This window comes from Xyrauchen texanus, chromosome 33 (assembly GCF_025860055.1).
Source record: "Xyrauchen texanus isolate HMW12.3.18 chromosome 33, RBS_HiC_50CHRs, whole genome shotgun sequence".
NCBI classification, from domain to species: Eukaryota; Metazoa; Chordata; class Actinopteri; order Cypriniformes; family Catostomidae; genus Xyrauchen; species Xyrauchen texanus.
In genome coordinates, this window is record NC_068308.1 from 10,453,218 (window position 1) to 10,467,303 (window position 14,086).

General features: G+C 43.1%; 1 protein-coding gene across 2 annotated transcripts in view; it reads left to right on the forward strand.

Annotated features, from left to right (window-relative positions):
* Positions 1-12,779: 12,779 nt before the first annotated feature.
* Positions 12,780-14,086, forward strand: part of LOC127626915 (TBC1 domain family member 12-like) — a 35,475-nt gene continuing 34,168 nt past the window's right edge. For both annotated transcript variants that reach the window (XM_052103040.1, XM_052103041.1), the window contains exon 1: positions 12,780-13,146. The gene's annotated coding sequence lies outside the window, so the exon portion shown is untranslated. The remainder of the gene's footprint in view (positions 13,147-14,086) is intronic.

A 14,086-nucleotide genomic window follows, 5' to 3' on the forward strand; every position in this document is an offset into this window, starting at 1 on the left:
CTCAAGCCATTACTTCCTTCCACCACCCCTTTCTCCTCCTATCTATTTATTAATGTTATGAAGTGTGGAAATAGGAGAAGGTAGACGGGGGTGTGGATCCAAGTGCAGCTTTATTTGAGTTAACATAAAAGAAACAAAACACAGGAACAAATCAAAATCCACGATGGGAAAAAAGGCAAACCAAATACTGAAGAATACGGAGGGCAGAGAACAACAGGGTGAACAACAGGGTAACCACAGGGTAACCTCGGACGGACAGACAGATAACCACGAGCGGGTAGACAGACTGGCAGGGAACACGAACAGAGAGAGTCAGGATCAGACATACACGGAGACATGTAACGTCAACGATCGACAGGGGAAGGAGAAAATAGCGGGGTTTAAATGGACAGACACGATGATAACAAAATGACGAACAGGTGCGGACAATAAAGCTGTGACAGCGCCGGGAAAGACGGGAAGTGAAGTTTACACACGGACAGTGAGACTCAGGGCGGACAACAGGGAAAACGTGACATAGAACGGGATCAGTGCTGGGTGAAACAGAAAACACGGTGCGGATGACACGAAACATGGTGCGGACGACACGAGACCGTGACATAATCCCCCCTCAAAAGATACCAGACGGTCCTAACACAAACAACAAAACAATAAAAAAGACTGAAGAACCCAGGAGAGAGGGGGGTAGACTAGGGAGAGAACAGACAGGCCAGGGGGGAAACAAGGGGCACAGAGACAGACCACAGGGGCACAAGGGGCATAGAAACAGGCCATGGGGGTACAAAGGGCAGATAGGCAGACCAGGAAGGCCGAGAGGGCAGGCAGGCAGACCAGGGAGGCAGAGTGGGCAGGCAAGCAGTCTATGGGGGTGTGAGACGGGGCCAGGGTCAGGTGGCCTGGGGAGCCTCCACTGGGTAGGAACAGGTTTAGGAGGTCTGGGAGGTGGCCACAGGACAGGGATAGGCCTGGGGGGCTCGGGAGCGGGCCACAAGGTGAGCACCAGATTAGGAGGTCTGGGAGCGGGCCATGGGGTAGGAGCTGGTTTGGGTGGCCTGGGAGCTGGCCTCTGGGCAGGGGCCGGTACAGGAGACCTGGGAGGTGGCCGCAGGACAGAGGCTGGCGGAGCCGTGTGAGGCGGAGCCAAGGAGGACTTGGGAGGCGGCACCGAAGGAGGCGTAGGCAGGGCTGTGGGAGGCTCAGAAGGCGGAGCCGAGGGAGGCGATGGCGTAGAAGGCCCAGGAGGCGGAGCGGGCCCAGGAAGCGGAGCCGAGGGGGGCTCAGGAGGCGGAGCCGTGGTAGGCGGGGCCAAGGAGGACTTCGAAGGCGGAGCCGTAGAAGACTTGTGAGGCAGCGCCAAGGACTGCTCAGGGGGCGACGCCGAGGATGGCTCAGGAGGCGGAGCTGGGGAAGGCGGAGCCGGGAGAGGCGGAGCCGGGAAGGACCTTGGAGGCGTCGGAGGCGAGGCTGAGGGAGGCTTCGGAGGCGGAGCCGGGAGGGGCGCCGGAGGAGAGGCTGAGGGAGGCTCCGGAGGCGGAGCCGAGGGTGGCTCTAGCGGCGGAGCCGAGGGAGGTGGCGCCGTAGGAGGCTCTTCAGGCGGTGAGCTGGAAGCCTTCGAAGGCAGAGCCGAGGAAGGTGGCGCCGTAGGGGCCTCTAGAGGCGAGGCCCTAGGAGGCTCTGGAGGTGGTGCCGTGGGAGGCTCGGGAGGCGGAGTCGTAGGAGGTGGAGCCGTGGAAGGCTCGGGAGGCGGAGCCGTGGGAGGCTGAGCCGTAGGAGGCGGAGCCGTAGGAGGCTCGAGAGGCCGAGAGGCGGAGCCCTGGGAGGCTCGCGAGACTTGGGAGGCAGAGTCCTGGAAGGCTCGAGGGACTTGGGAGGCGGAGCCCTGGAAGGCTCGAGAGGAGGAGCCCTAGGAGGCTCGAGAGACTTGAGAGGCGGAGCCCTGGAAGGCTCGAGATGCTTGAGAGGTGGAGCCCTGGAAGGCTCGAGAGGCTTGAGAGGTGGAGCCCTGGAAGGCTCGAGAGGAGTCCTGGGAGGCTCGAGAGGAGGAGCCCTGGTAGGCTCGAGAGACTGGAGAAACGGAGCCCTGGGAGGCTCGAGAGACTTGAGAGGCGGAGCCCTGGGAGGCTCGGGAGGAGGAGCCCTGGAAGGCTCGAGAGACTTGAGAGGCGGAGCCCTGGAAGGCTCGAGAGACTTGAGAGGCGGAGCCCTGGGAGGCTCGGGAGGAGGAGCCCTGGAAGGCTCGAGAGACTTGAGAGGCGGAGCCCTGGAAGGCTCGGGAGGAGGAGCCCTGGGAGGCTCGAGAGGAGGAGCCCTGGGAGGCTCGAGAGGAGGAGCCCTGGGAGGCTCGGGGGCTGGCTCAGGGACGGTCGAGGCTACAGGCGCTGGCTCAGGGATGGTCGAGGCTACAGGCGCTGGCTCAGGGACGGTCGAGGCGACAGGCGCTGGCTCAGGGACGGCCGAGGCGACAGGCACTGGCTCACTGATGGCCGAGGCGACAGGCACTGGCTCACTGACGGCCGAGGCGACAGGCACTGGCTCACTGACGGCCGAGGCGAAAGGCTCTGGCTGGTTGACCATGGTATGCGCTGGCTTGGGTTCGCTGGGCACAGAGGGCAGAGCCACGGGGGGTTTAGGGCACGGGGCTGCGGCAGGCGGAGGCTGAAGAGCAGAGGCCTTTCCCCTTCTCCTCTTCTTCCGGGCTGATGCGACTGGCGATGCTGGAACACTGTTCCTGGTCGGCGTGGCTTCAGGCTCGCTGGCCGTGGCTAACGAGGGCTCAGGCTCGCTGACCGGGGCAGGCGTGGGCTCTGGTTCGCTGACCGGGGCAGGCGCGGACCGGGAGGCGGAAGCCCGTCTTCTCTTCCTCCTCCGGGCAGACGAAGTGGACCATGCAGGCTCAAGGGAATCGACTGGCGTGGGGGTTTGTTCGCTGACTGGTGGGGCAGGCGTGATGGAAAGAGCCATGGGCGCGTGGAAGGTCACCACCGCGGGGGGTGAGGTAGGGTCCTCCTCTGCCATGCCCACAGTGAGTGGCGAGCCGCTGACCAATAGAGACTCTTCCACAATCTCCTGCAACGTCCAGCCATGCGTCGCCGGTGGCAACCGCTCCCTCAGCGACGCGTCCAAATTGCCCCTGAAGAAAACCACCAGTACTGACTCCGGGAAGTCCGAAATGTGAGCCAGCTCCAGGAAGTCCCGGATGTGGTCTTCAACTGGACGATCCCCTTGCTTTAAACCAAGCAGCTGGTAGTTGGCTTGCTGGACCGCTGGATCCATTGTTTTAGGTCAATCGTTCTGTTATGAAGTGTGGAAATAGGAGAAGGTAGACGGGGGTGTGGATCCAAGTGCAGCTTTATTTGAGTTAACATAAAAGAAACAAAACACAGGAACAAATCAAAATCCACGATGGGAAAAAAGGCAAACCAAATACTGAAGAATACGGAGGGCAGAGAACAACAGGGTGAACAACAGGGTAACCTCGGACGGACAGACGGACGGATAACAGGGTAACCACGAGCGGGTAGACAGACTGGCAGGGAACACGAACAGAGAGAGTCAGGATCAGACATACGTGGAGACATGTAACGTCAACGATCGACAGGGGAAGGAGAAAACAGCGGGGTTTAAATGGACAGACACGGTGATAACAAAATGACGAACAGGTGCGGACAATAAAGCTGTGACAGCGCCGGGAAAGACGGGAAGTGAAGTTTACACACGGACAGTGAGACTCAGGGCGGACAACAGGGAAAACGTGACATAGAACGGGATCAGTGCTGGGTGAAACAGAAAACACGGTGCGGATGACACGAAACATGGTGCGGACAACACGAGACTGTGACAATTAATAATAAATCTAACTCTGTGGGGGTATTCATGCTCAGGTCAAGCCTTGAGCCTCGAGCCCATCACCCAGGACAGCGAGCCACAAACGTTTTACACTATCCTCTAAGCAGGATTACATTAACTTGCGAATTACTGAAATGCAGTATGACTAATCAGAGGGCACGAAAAGGGGCTTTTTCCCCTCTCATTCAGTTGGCCAAAATTTTGACACAAATCTGCCATACCCTCCTTTCAAAGGCAGTTTATTTCTTAAAGGCAGCTGTTGCATAATTTTGCAATCTTTCTTACAAGGATATTAAAAATATTTATTTAAATATAAGTTACAATGAGAATATTATTTGTGAATTGTCCTTTGTTATATTTCACTGACAGCTTGTAGAGTATGAACAAAGCATTTTGAAATTTAGATGAGTGTGTTACATTTATTAAAATGTATATTTTATTATATATATATATATATATATATATATATATATATATATATATATATATATATTTGGTGCCAGATGGGCTGGTTTGAGTATTTCTATAACTGCGGATCTCCTGGAATTTTCACGCTGGGGTTGCAACGTGAAGCATTTACATGTTATATAGTTTCCATTCATGGTATAAATATTGGTGGGGGAGTGGGGGGTGGTTGCTTGTTTTGATTATTTTGATTATATATATATATATATATATATAACTATTTCTACAGTTCTATATGAGCCTCATGATGTTTTGAGATTGATTTATGACTTCACAAGTTTTTATCAGACATGTTGTACTATTCTTATAATGTACAGTATGTGTAAAAAATTATAGTAAATTCAAAATGAATACCTTATTTTCACCTCAAATTATTTTAATAAATGCCTCTGACCTAATTAAAACCCAGTACACTGTAAAACAGATACAATTATTACTTTATTTCTACCTGACCTAACAGATAAAATGTGTTTTGTTGGTGTAAACTAATCTGTTCAGGTTGATTCAGTAAGGTTAAATAACATTTTTATTTGAATATAGTGTAGGAAAAGTAAATCTACCTGATACTTCAAAGTTAAACATGTTTTAAAGCTCTAAAAATGGCCTTAAATTCTCTCAGACCCCAATCAGAACATTAAGCAATAAACATTATTCAATTTTAATTTTGGGCCCTCTAGAAATGCTTTAAATTCAGATATACTCTATATAATGATAAAAATACACTTGAAATGTTAGATGACGTACAGTATGTGTAGGTGAAATATTCTTTATATGTCTATTTCTCCTATGATTCTTCTACAACACAAGTGTGTTGCCAGGGATGTAAAGTAACGAATTCCGAATACTCCCGTTACAATAATTAACTACTTCTTCCCAAGAATTTAACTTTTTTAAGTAGTTTAAAAATTGTATACTTTTACTTGAGTACTGTACTTTTCTATATTTTAAGTGATGTAACTGTACTTTTACAGCACTATTTTCCCACTGTCTGTGTTCGCTACTTCCCTGTCCTGATTTTATTTTGGCTTGGGAGAGTCTTGTGACTCCCGTCAAATCAAATCACACGTAAAAAACTTGAACGGCAGCTGTAGATCTGGCGCCAACTGTGGAGAATGCCTCAAGCACAGTTTACAGCTGAACATCACAGCAGCACCTGAAAGGGCTTTTCGCAATGAAAAAGGCCAGTTGCTTAACTGTGTCATGTGAGTTTAACTTGCTCAAGCCAGATATCAGCATTAATCCTGCCTCTAATTGGAAGAAACATATTGATGTAAATTTCATATTTCTGCTTACTAGATTATGTGCGTCTATAATGTAGCCTGCCATTTCTATCTTAATTAATAATATATCACTGAGATTATTGGGCTGCTGTGAGAGATTAATGCAATGTTATCAATAGGGCTGGGAAATAAAATCATCTAGGCGTTTATTGGAAAAAAGAGATGTCCTCAATCTCAAAAGTTTGAGTAATTTTCTATACTTATTCTATGTTCTACATCTAGAACAGGGGTGTTCTTTACATCAATCGCGATAGCAAGAGCACCACTGGTTGGTTAATCTAGATGAAATGAAAAGATTGACTTTTTATTTCCTGACGTCTGTAGCTGCGTGCTGTTTGATTGACAGGCGGCTAATGTTTGAGCACTAATGCAGGTTTGCACCTAAATTATCAAATACACTTTATAATTCCGCCAATGCCCATCTTGTTGAGGATTTAATGTAAACGCAGTCGTTTATGTTTAAAGTGAACTTAAACAGTGGGATAAAAAGCGTATTTGAATCAAAATATTGGACTTGCAGTGGACATGAAACATGAAATATCATAGCTTTATAACTTAAGTAGCTTTAAAAGTATTATGTAAAAGAATAAAACGAATAATTATAATGAAAATATTTTTTTATTTTTGTTTTTTTAATAATACTAACCCCTGATGTAGAGAGTGTGTTAATTGGTATAATAAATTACCAGGAAAGTAGAGATAATAAAATAATTAATAATTATGATTAGCCTTTATAAAGATAGAAAAATATCAACTTTTCCAGAGCAATACTTCAGCAGAACATTCCACCAGTCACAAACTTCAGAAAATTGTGTATCATGCATTAGAATGAGAACACAACTATTTCTTGGCTTAAAAGATACAAGAACTAAATCAATGTGGAACATTGTATCTCAAAAGGAGGACAACGTGGCCCACATGTGCTACTTAAAAAATAATTCCCACAAAAATGGAAATTCTCTCTTATCTACCCTCATGCCTTCTGTCTATGACTTTCTTTCTTCAGAAAACAAATTAAGATATTTAGAAGAATATTAAACTCTGTAGGTCCATTCAATGTAAGTGAAGGGGTGTCAAAATTCTGATGCTCCAAAAAGCAAATAAAAGCATCCTAAAAGTAATGCATACAACTCCAGTGGTTTAATCCATGACTTCAGAATTTATATGACAGGTGTGGATGAGAAACAGATCAATATTTAAGTCAATAATATTAAGAAATTCTTCTCTCTTCCCAGTAGGTGTTGATATGCATGAAGAATGTGAATCACCAAAAACACAAGAAGAAAGTTACAGTTAAAGTGGAGATTGACTGAGGAGGGAGGAGAATTAATAGTAAAAAAAGGAGTTAAATATTGATCTGTTTCTCACCACATCTATCATATCGCTGAAGACGTGGATTAAACCACTGGAAGCACATGGATTAGACTACTTTTATGCTGATTTATGTGAATTGTAGAGCTTCAATATTTTGGCACCGATTCACTTTCATTGAATGGACCAAAAGAGCTGAGATATTCTTTTAAAAATCTTAATTTGTGTTTTGCAGAAGAAAGAAAGTCATACACATCAAGGATGGCATGAGGGTGAGTAAATGATGAGAGAACTATGAGGGCGATTTATTCCTTTCTAAGCGTGATGTAGCCCCTGTAAAAAAAAAACTTTTCCCATGCCTGCTCTACCTCCTCTATTGTGCAGGACATGACGTGCCAAGTGATACTGCTTATTTAGCATTTTTTTGTTTGAACATGTTTTATGCACAACAATAACACACTATTGGAACCAAGGGAAATTTTGACCCTACACATAAACTGATTTTAATATAATTGTTTCATACAGTATGATATCAAATGGTGATCAGTGCATTGAAAATAACTTTTTAATCTTTTCATTTCTGTTATCATGTCTCCCTTTTATTTTTTGGAATCAGATTCATGTAGTGTTTATCATAGATAAGTGATGTATTTTAAATGTTGTCTTACAGTGTTCATTATAATAGGACATAGGTTATGCAACTCGGTGCTCATACAATATACAGTAATTAACATGTCTCTACTTACAAGCATTTTTCCCACCACATTTAAGCAGGCTTGAGTAACCCTGCTGCTGAAGAAACCTACACTTAACCCCACACAAATATAACAATACAGGCCAGTCTCTCTTATCCCATTCAAGGCGAAAACACTTCAAAGGGCAGTTTTCAATCAAATCTCTCACAGAACAAACTGCTGAATGTCAATCAGTCAGGCTTCAAAAGTGGACACTCCACCGAGACTGCCCTGCTGTCTGTCATGGAGTCGCTGAGACAGGCAAAAGCTGAATCCAGATCATCCGTCCTGATTCTGCTGGACCTTTCTGCAGCCTTTGATTCAGTAAACCATCAGATCATACTTTCCACCCTCTCTTCACTGGGCATCACAGGAACTACCCTTGACTGGTTTGATTCCTACCTCTCAGGTAGGTCCTTCAAGACCTCAGCTACTTACTGGGGTACCTCAGGGATCAGTGCTTGGCCACGTCTCTTCTCTATATACACAACATCACTGGGACCCATCATTCAGGCACATGGCTTCTCTTACCATTGCTACTCTGACGACACGCAACTCTACTTGTATTTCCAGCCCAACGACACCACCTGTTTGGCAGACATCTCGGCCTGAATGAAGGAACACCACCTGCAACTCAACCCAGACAAGACCGAACTCCTTGTTTTTCCAATTAACCCTGCTGTTGAACACAACATCACTGTGCAGCTTGGTGCTACAGTAATGCTTCCAAAACGGTCAGAAATCTGGGGATAACCACCGATAACAAACTAAAAGACAGCAAGATCATGTAGATTTACACTCTACAATATCAGGAAGATAAGACCCTTCCTCTCTGAACATGCCACACAACTGCTTATTCAGTCACTTGCCATAACTAGACTGGACTACTGTAAGGCTCTCATTGAAGGCCTCCCTGCATGTGCAGTTAGACCCCGAAAATGATCCAGAATGCAGCAGCACGTCTTGCCTTTAATGAACTGAATAGAGCACATGTTACACCACTCCTTGTCTCTATTAACTGGCTGTCGATTCATGCACATATCATATTCAAGGCTCTGATGCTGGCATGCATAACAGTCACTGGGCATACCTAAAATCATTTATGCAGATCTACACGCCCACTAGAAGGAACGTCGTCTTGTTGTACCAACACAAAGAGGCACCAAAACACTTTCCCGGACTTTCAGCTTCAACATACCACGTTGGTGGAATGACCTTCCCAACACCATTCTTGAAGCTGACTTGCTCTCTGTCTTTCAAAAAGGACTTATTTTCCATGAGCATTTAACCTGTGCACTTAATGTGCAACCAGTCTTGTTGCACTTTAATCGGTTTTGAATACTATTCTGGTGCTAGTGAAACTTGTAATATGGCACTTTTTGTACCACTGTTTCCTTAAGATGATTCGCTATGTTTTCCTCTTTTGTAAGTTGCTTTGGATAAAAGCGTCTGCCAAATGAATAAATGTAAATGTAAATAACAGATACTTTCAAGTAATTCCTTCTCCAGCCCAAAGGAAGCCAGCTTCTGTTGCCATACGGACACGTTATAGCTTTTAAAGTTGTATGTGTTGACACACAAATTAGCTGCTCTTCTGTTTTATAACTTATTACTTGGTCAGCTTTCGGAGAAAAACACAAGATAATCATTAAAACAGATTTTATGGTTGTCTGATTATTATGCATGCCTTAGATCTAGCATCAAACTGCATGCATAGCAGTGTTAAACCCCTAGAAATGATTCACAACTACTACTTTCTGGGTGTGAATAAATAATGTGCCCTAAAGGACTTTGGAGTGAACAATCAGTGTGTTTACTTGAATTATCGAGGCTCGAAGGGTTAAGAGTTGGTCAAAATGCATTTTCAGCAAAGACAAATCACTTTTCAGGCAAATTTAGAAAACAATTACTGCTTAACAAAAGAACATGTGATGCAGACCGATTTAATTTCACCTTGCACTTGTTTCTAAACCATTACTTGTCACATGCAGTCATCACCTTGACCAGAAATGGTAATGCACTTTATAATAACATAATGCACTTTATAATAACAATTAAAGATTTGCTGAACTAATAGCTTTTAATTGAAGTGCAAGAGTTTACGAAGGGCATTGTGCCCTCAGAATTCCAGAGAAAATGGCTTTGCTTGTGTCTGTTTATTTAAGTGTGCGTGCCTTTGTCTTTGCAGGTTTCATTAATGAGTGGCTTGAAATTTCCTTTTTTATGTTCTCGAGTGGCACCTGTATTTCAGCATACCTCGTATCTTAATAGCTGGTAATTTAATAAGCATTTATCTTTACCAAGCCTGTTTCAGATTTTAAGGGGGTGACAAAAGCAAGTGAAATGGTGATGTAATCAAACAAGGTTTTCAGGTGAATAATAGATGTAGGTATTTGCAAAACGTATCTCCCCAACCAAAAACTTTAAGCTAAACATAGGAGAAGTTGGAACGCCCAATATGGGGGATGTAGAAAAGGAAGTCCCACCTTACATGGTGCCAATCACCTTTTAAATACAGTACAGACATGGCTTGTCAGTCAACTCGGAAATGCTCATGCGTGTTAGCTGGAGAAGCCTGAAAAATAGCATTTCTAGCGTGATCAGAGCAAATGAAGCACAATTTATGATACCATAGTTGACTGATTTTACTGCTGATTTGAAATATGTTCTTTAATTGTAATCTTGACCAACCAATTTGAAGTTTTTTGTCTTTCCCCATTCAAGTAGATAGGAGCTATACTTTTATGCTGCTCGTATTCATAGAAAATAGCTGCCGAGAGCATTAAAAAAGATGGCAGCTGAGTGGACTGACTTAAATCATGGCTGTAGAGAGCAACAGTGTCGCCAACGTATTCAGCCGTATGGGTTCCGGAACTAATTTTCTCATTCAATATTCCCCAAAACTTTTAATAAAATCCTTAAAAAATAGCTGTAAGCCACGATCCAAACCAGCCAGCTCCAAGGTCAATCACAACATTATGAACTTTTGAGGTAAAATAGTTTTTGAAAATCGAACAAAAAGAATGTGCACTTACTGTCTTGAGGGCACAGACTACAATCCCATGAAGCATTGCAAATTATGTCACTGAATATAAAACTATGGAAATATATGAAACTATTGATTTTTGGTTGTTGATTATAAGTATAAAAAGCATATATTTTAAGTTTATTGCAAAATATTCCAAAAAATATAAATAGATAAGTAGTTTAAGGGTGAAGAGACACCGTCTCGGTTACTTCATTCACAGTGCATTGTGGGAGTGGGCGCTCGTTCTGAGGCATGTTTCACTGCCTTGGTCGGCCGCGGTTCTCTGATTGGTGGATCTTTCTCTGCTTTACCATGTGTGATGTCACTGTTTACCATTAATTCCACAATCAAACATGATTTGTAAACAATGAAGTTGAAATATCACATTGACATTCCACAATGCTACTGGGAAGATGTTTTGTGGACTGATGAAAATAAGGTTGAATTGTTTGGGAAGAACACACAGCAGATCTGTCTATCTGTCTGTCTGTCTGTCTCCCTGTCTGTCGGTCTGTCTGTCTGTCTCTGTCTATCTTGAGTGATTTTGAGCTGTTTTATTATCTTATACAAAATATTTGTGAAATGAGTAAATGTTTTGGTAAATTATAAATTAGTATTGTTTACTACTATTCATAAGTGGCATTGCAATTGAATAGCTTGATGTGCAATTTAAAGTGTCAAACAATTTACATTTCTACATTTTTTTAAACAGACTTAAAATTTTCTGAACTGTAAGTGCAGTTGTCACAACTGTTTTAATGGACATCACAACTCTATTGCATGTCTGCAAAATGTAGTAACTCTCCCAAAACATTTAATTCATGCTTCAAAACCTAATTATTGTGTCAGTAAATGGGCAAAATGCCTCCAAAATGAAAAGTTTTTTTTGTCATCATGTGAGCCGTACTGGTCAAAACGTTTCAATGTTTTTTCACCATGGCAGTCAACCCTGGAAATGTTTGTTATATACAAATTTCATTTTGATTCATTTTTCATTTTGTTCTACTTTTTGTTGATACTGACTGCTTACTGTAGTATACAAGAATGTCAGTTTTGTCTAGCTGAATGCTATTGTGTATCACACTGAGCTTTTTAGATACTGGTTTCAACAGTAGGGAAAAGTTTACTGGGCAAAAAACCTGCGGTAGTTCTGTAAAAAACAATAAATTGTGCTTCCTCATAGTACTTAACACTACAAGTTCCCATCTTCTTGGTGGACATCCTGTCGCTCTTGTTGGTCTGGCCAGAGATTTAGCAGACATCACAAATGGTCCATATCATAGATATTTATGGAATATACATGCAGCATATGTCTGACAGAGTTTGATAATTGAATGGGTCATTTTACATGTGATGGCTCACACAATGAAAGAATGTTTAGAAGTCGTGAAGTGTGTGCCAATTTCACTGAGAATCAACTCATCAGTTTTGATCAGCAAGCCATGTGCATTTAGTTACTGTGCAACTGTAGACAAATGTACTTTCTCTTTTGCACACATGTGCCATCTGTAGCTAATATGTAGTGTAATAGAGCTTGTATTGACACTCTGACTGCTGTTGCCCTGTAATTCCCTAATTGGATTAATAAAGATCTAAATCTATTTAAATTGCTATTACTAAATATGTCCAGCAGAGGGCGCGTGAAGTGTCCTGCCGCCCTGCAACTATTTAGCTCGAGGCCGAGACGGACCACTTGTATTAAAATAAATAGGAGAAATTGTAACGCCCAACGTGGCGGATGAAGAAAAAGAAATCCCGCCTCACAGGTAAAAGAGCCAATCACTTTTTAGACACAGACATCGCCTGTCAGTCAACTCGGAAACTCGCATTAGCTAGACCGGCCCTTTAAAAAATAAAAATAAAAAAGCACAATTTATGATACAATTGTTGTCAGATTTTACTGCTGTTTTGAAATATGTTGCTTGATCGTAGTCTTGACCAACTGCTTTGGAGATTTCGGTCTTCCCCATTCAAATAGATAGGAGCTGTGCTATACGCCACTTGTATCAATAGAAACTAGCTGCCCTGGAGTGTTCCAAAAATCGCGGCCGAGTGGACTGATTTTCCTTGAAAGTTACTCGTAGTAAATAATCTAATGACGTCATTGGAATTTCAAGATGGCTACGGATCACGGTCTTCATACGGTCACCTACCGACCAGGAAAGCGTTCATGAACGGGGACGTCTATTAACTCAAGCTCTTCGCTTGATGTTAATATATACTAATTTCATATGTTGTGAGACTGTTTTAATAGATGTATGCTGAAAGAGCAGCAGACTCGAGCACTGAACTGCACCGCTTTGGCTGGAAATCCAGGAGAGGATTTTAAATAAGATGGAAAAGACTGAGGATGTACCTGAACAAAATATTTTTTTTATATGAGAACAAACTGGGATAATTACATTTATCTTTTAATGTTTAAAAAGGGTTCAAAAGCAGAGGCCAATAGTGCTGCTATCAGGAATTGTGCTACAGCCGATGGGTATGTAATGTCACACGTTATATTGTGTATTCTGCCAGTAATGCATCATTGGCTGTGTTTCAAATCCTTCTGAGCTGTCTACATGGACAGCATTTTTGGTCATCATGGACCTTATTGTTGCGCCAGATTTAATTGTTGACATGGAATGACAACGAAGCTGTGAGGGATATGCTTATTTAGTCTTTTGAATGGGTTTTACTGTTGATTAAAGTTTTTTTTTGGATCGTCCTGCTGAATAAACAACAACAAAAACATCTTTCCTTGAAATTTCAGTTGACAAAAACTCTAGACATCACGAGCTGTAGAAAATGTTATGTGATCTAGGAGCTTAGGAGCTACAGTGCATGTCATTAAAGTCTATCCCTCTCAGCCGCTTTTTCATTTATTTATTTTTTTTATTCACGTCAAACATCAGATATGGTGCTGCTGTGAATGTGTGTTTGTAACGTTCGAATCAAGCTTTCTAAACGCCGTTAAAAACAGCTAGACTGAACGTTTGGATCCAATGTTCCAAACGCGACTTTGATATTGAAGCTTGCTTAACCCTCGTGCGACCCTCGGGACAATTTTGTCTTTTTCATTTTTGTTTTTAATTTTGGCAGTGTTGATGCCAACGGCATAAATATTGTCAAAGGTATGTATTTATAATACGTCTAAAATACACTGTGTACACAAAATAGTTTCACTCTGGAGCTTTCAGGATAAAAACGCCCCCATTGAAACAGGTTAAAAGAGCAATATTTAATCCAAGTGCCATTAAAGCATAACATCGTGAATTATATGGTATTATATGTTCATTCCGGAGCCCTGACATAATTTTAATTTGTAATATTTTCCACCAGATGCGCCATTTTTACTCATGTTTAGCCTATGGAGCAAATACATGCTTTTTCCCTATTTTCTGTTTGCTGTATTAAGAGCACTGCAGGCCAATTGAATA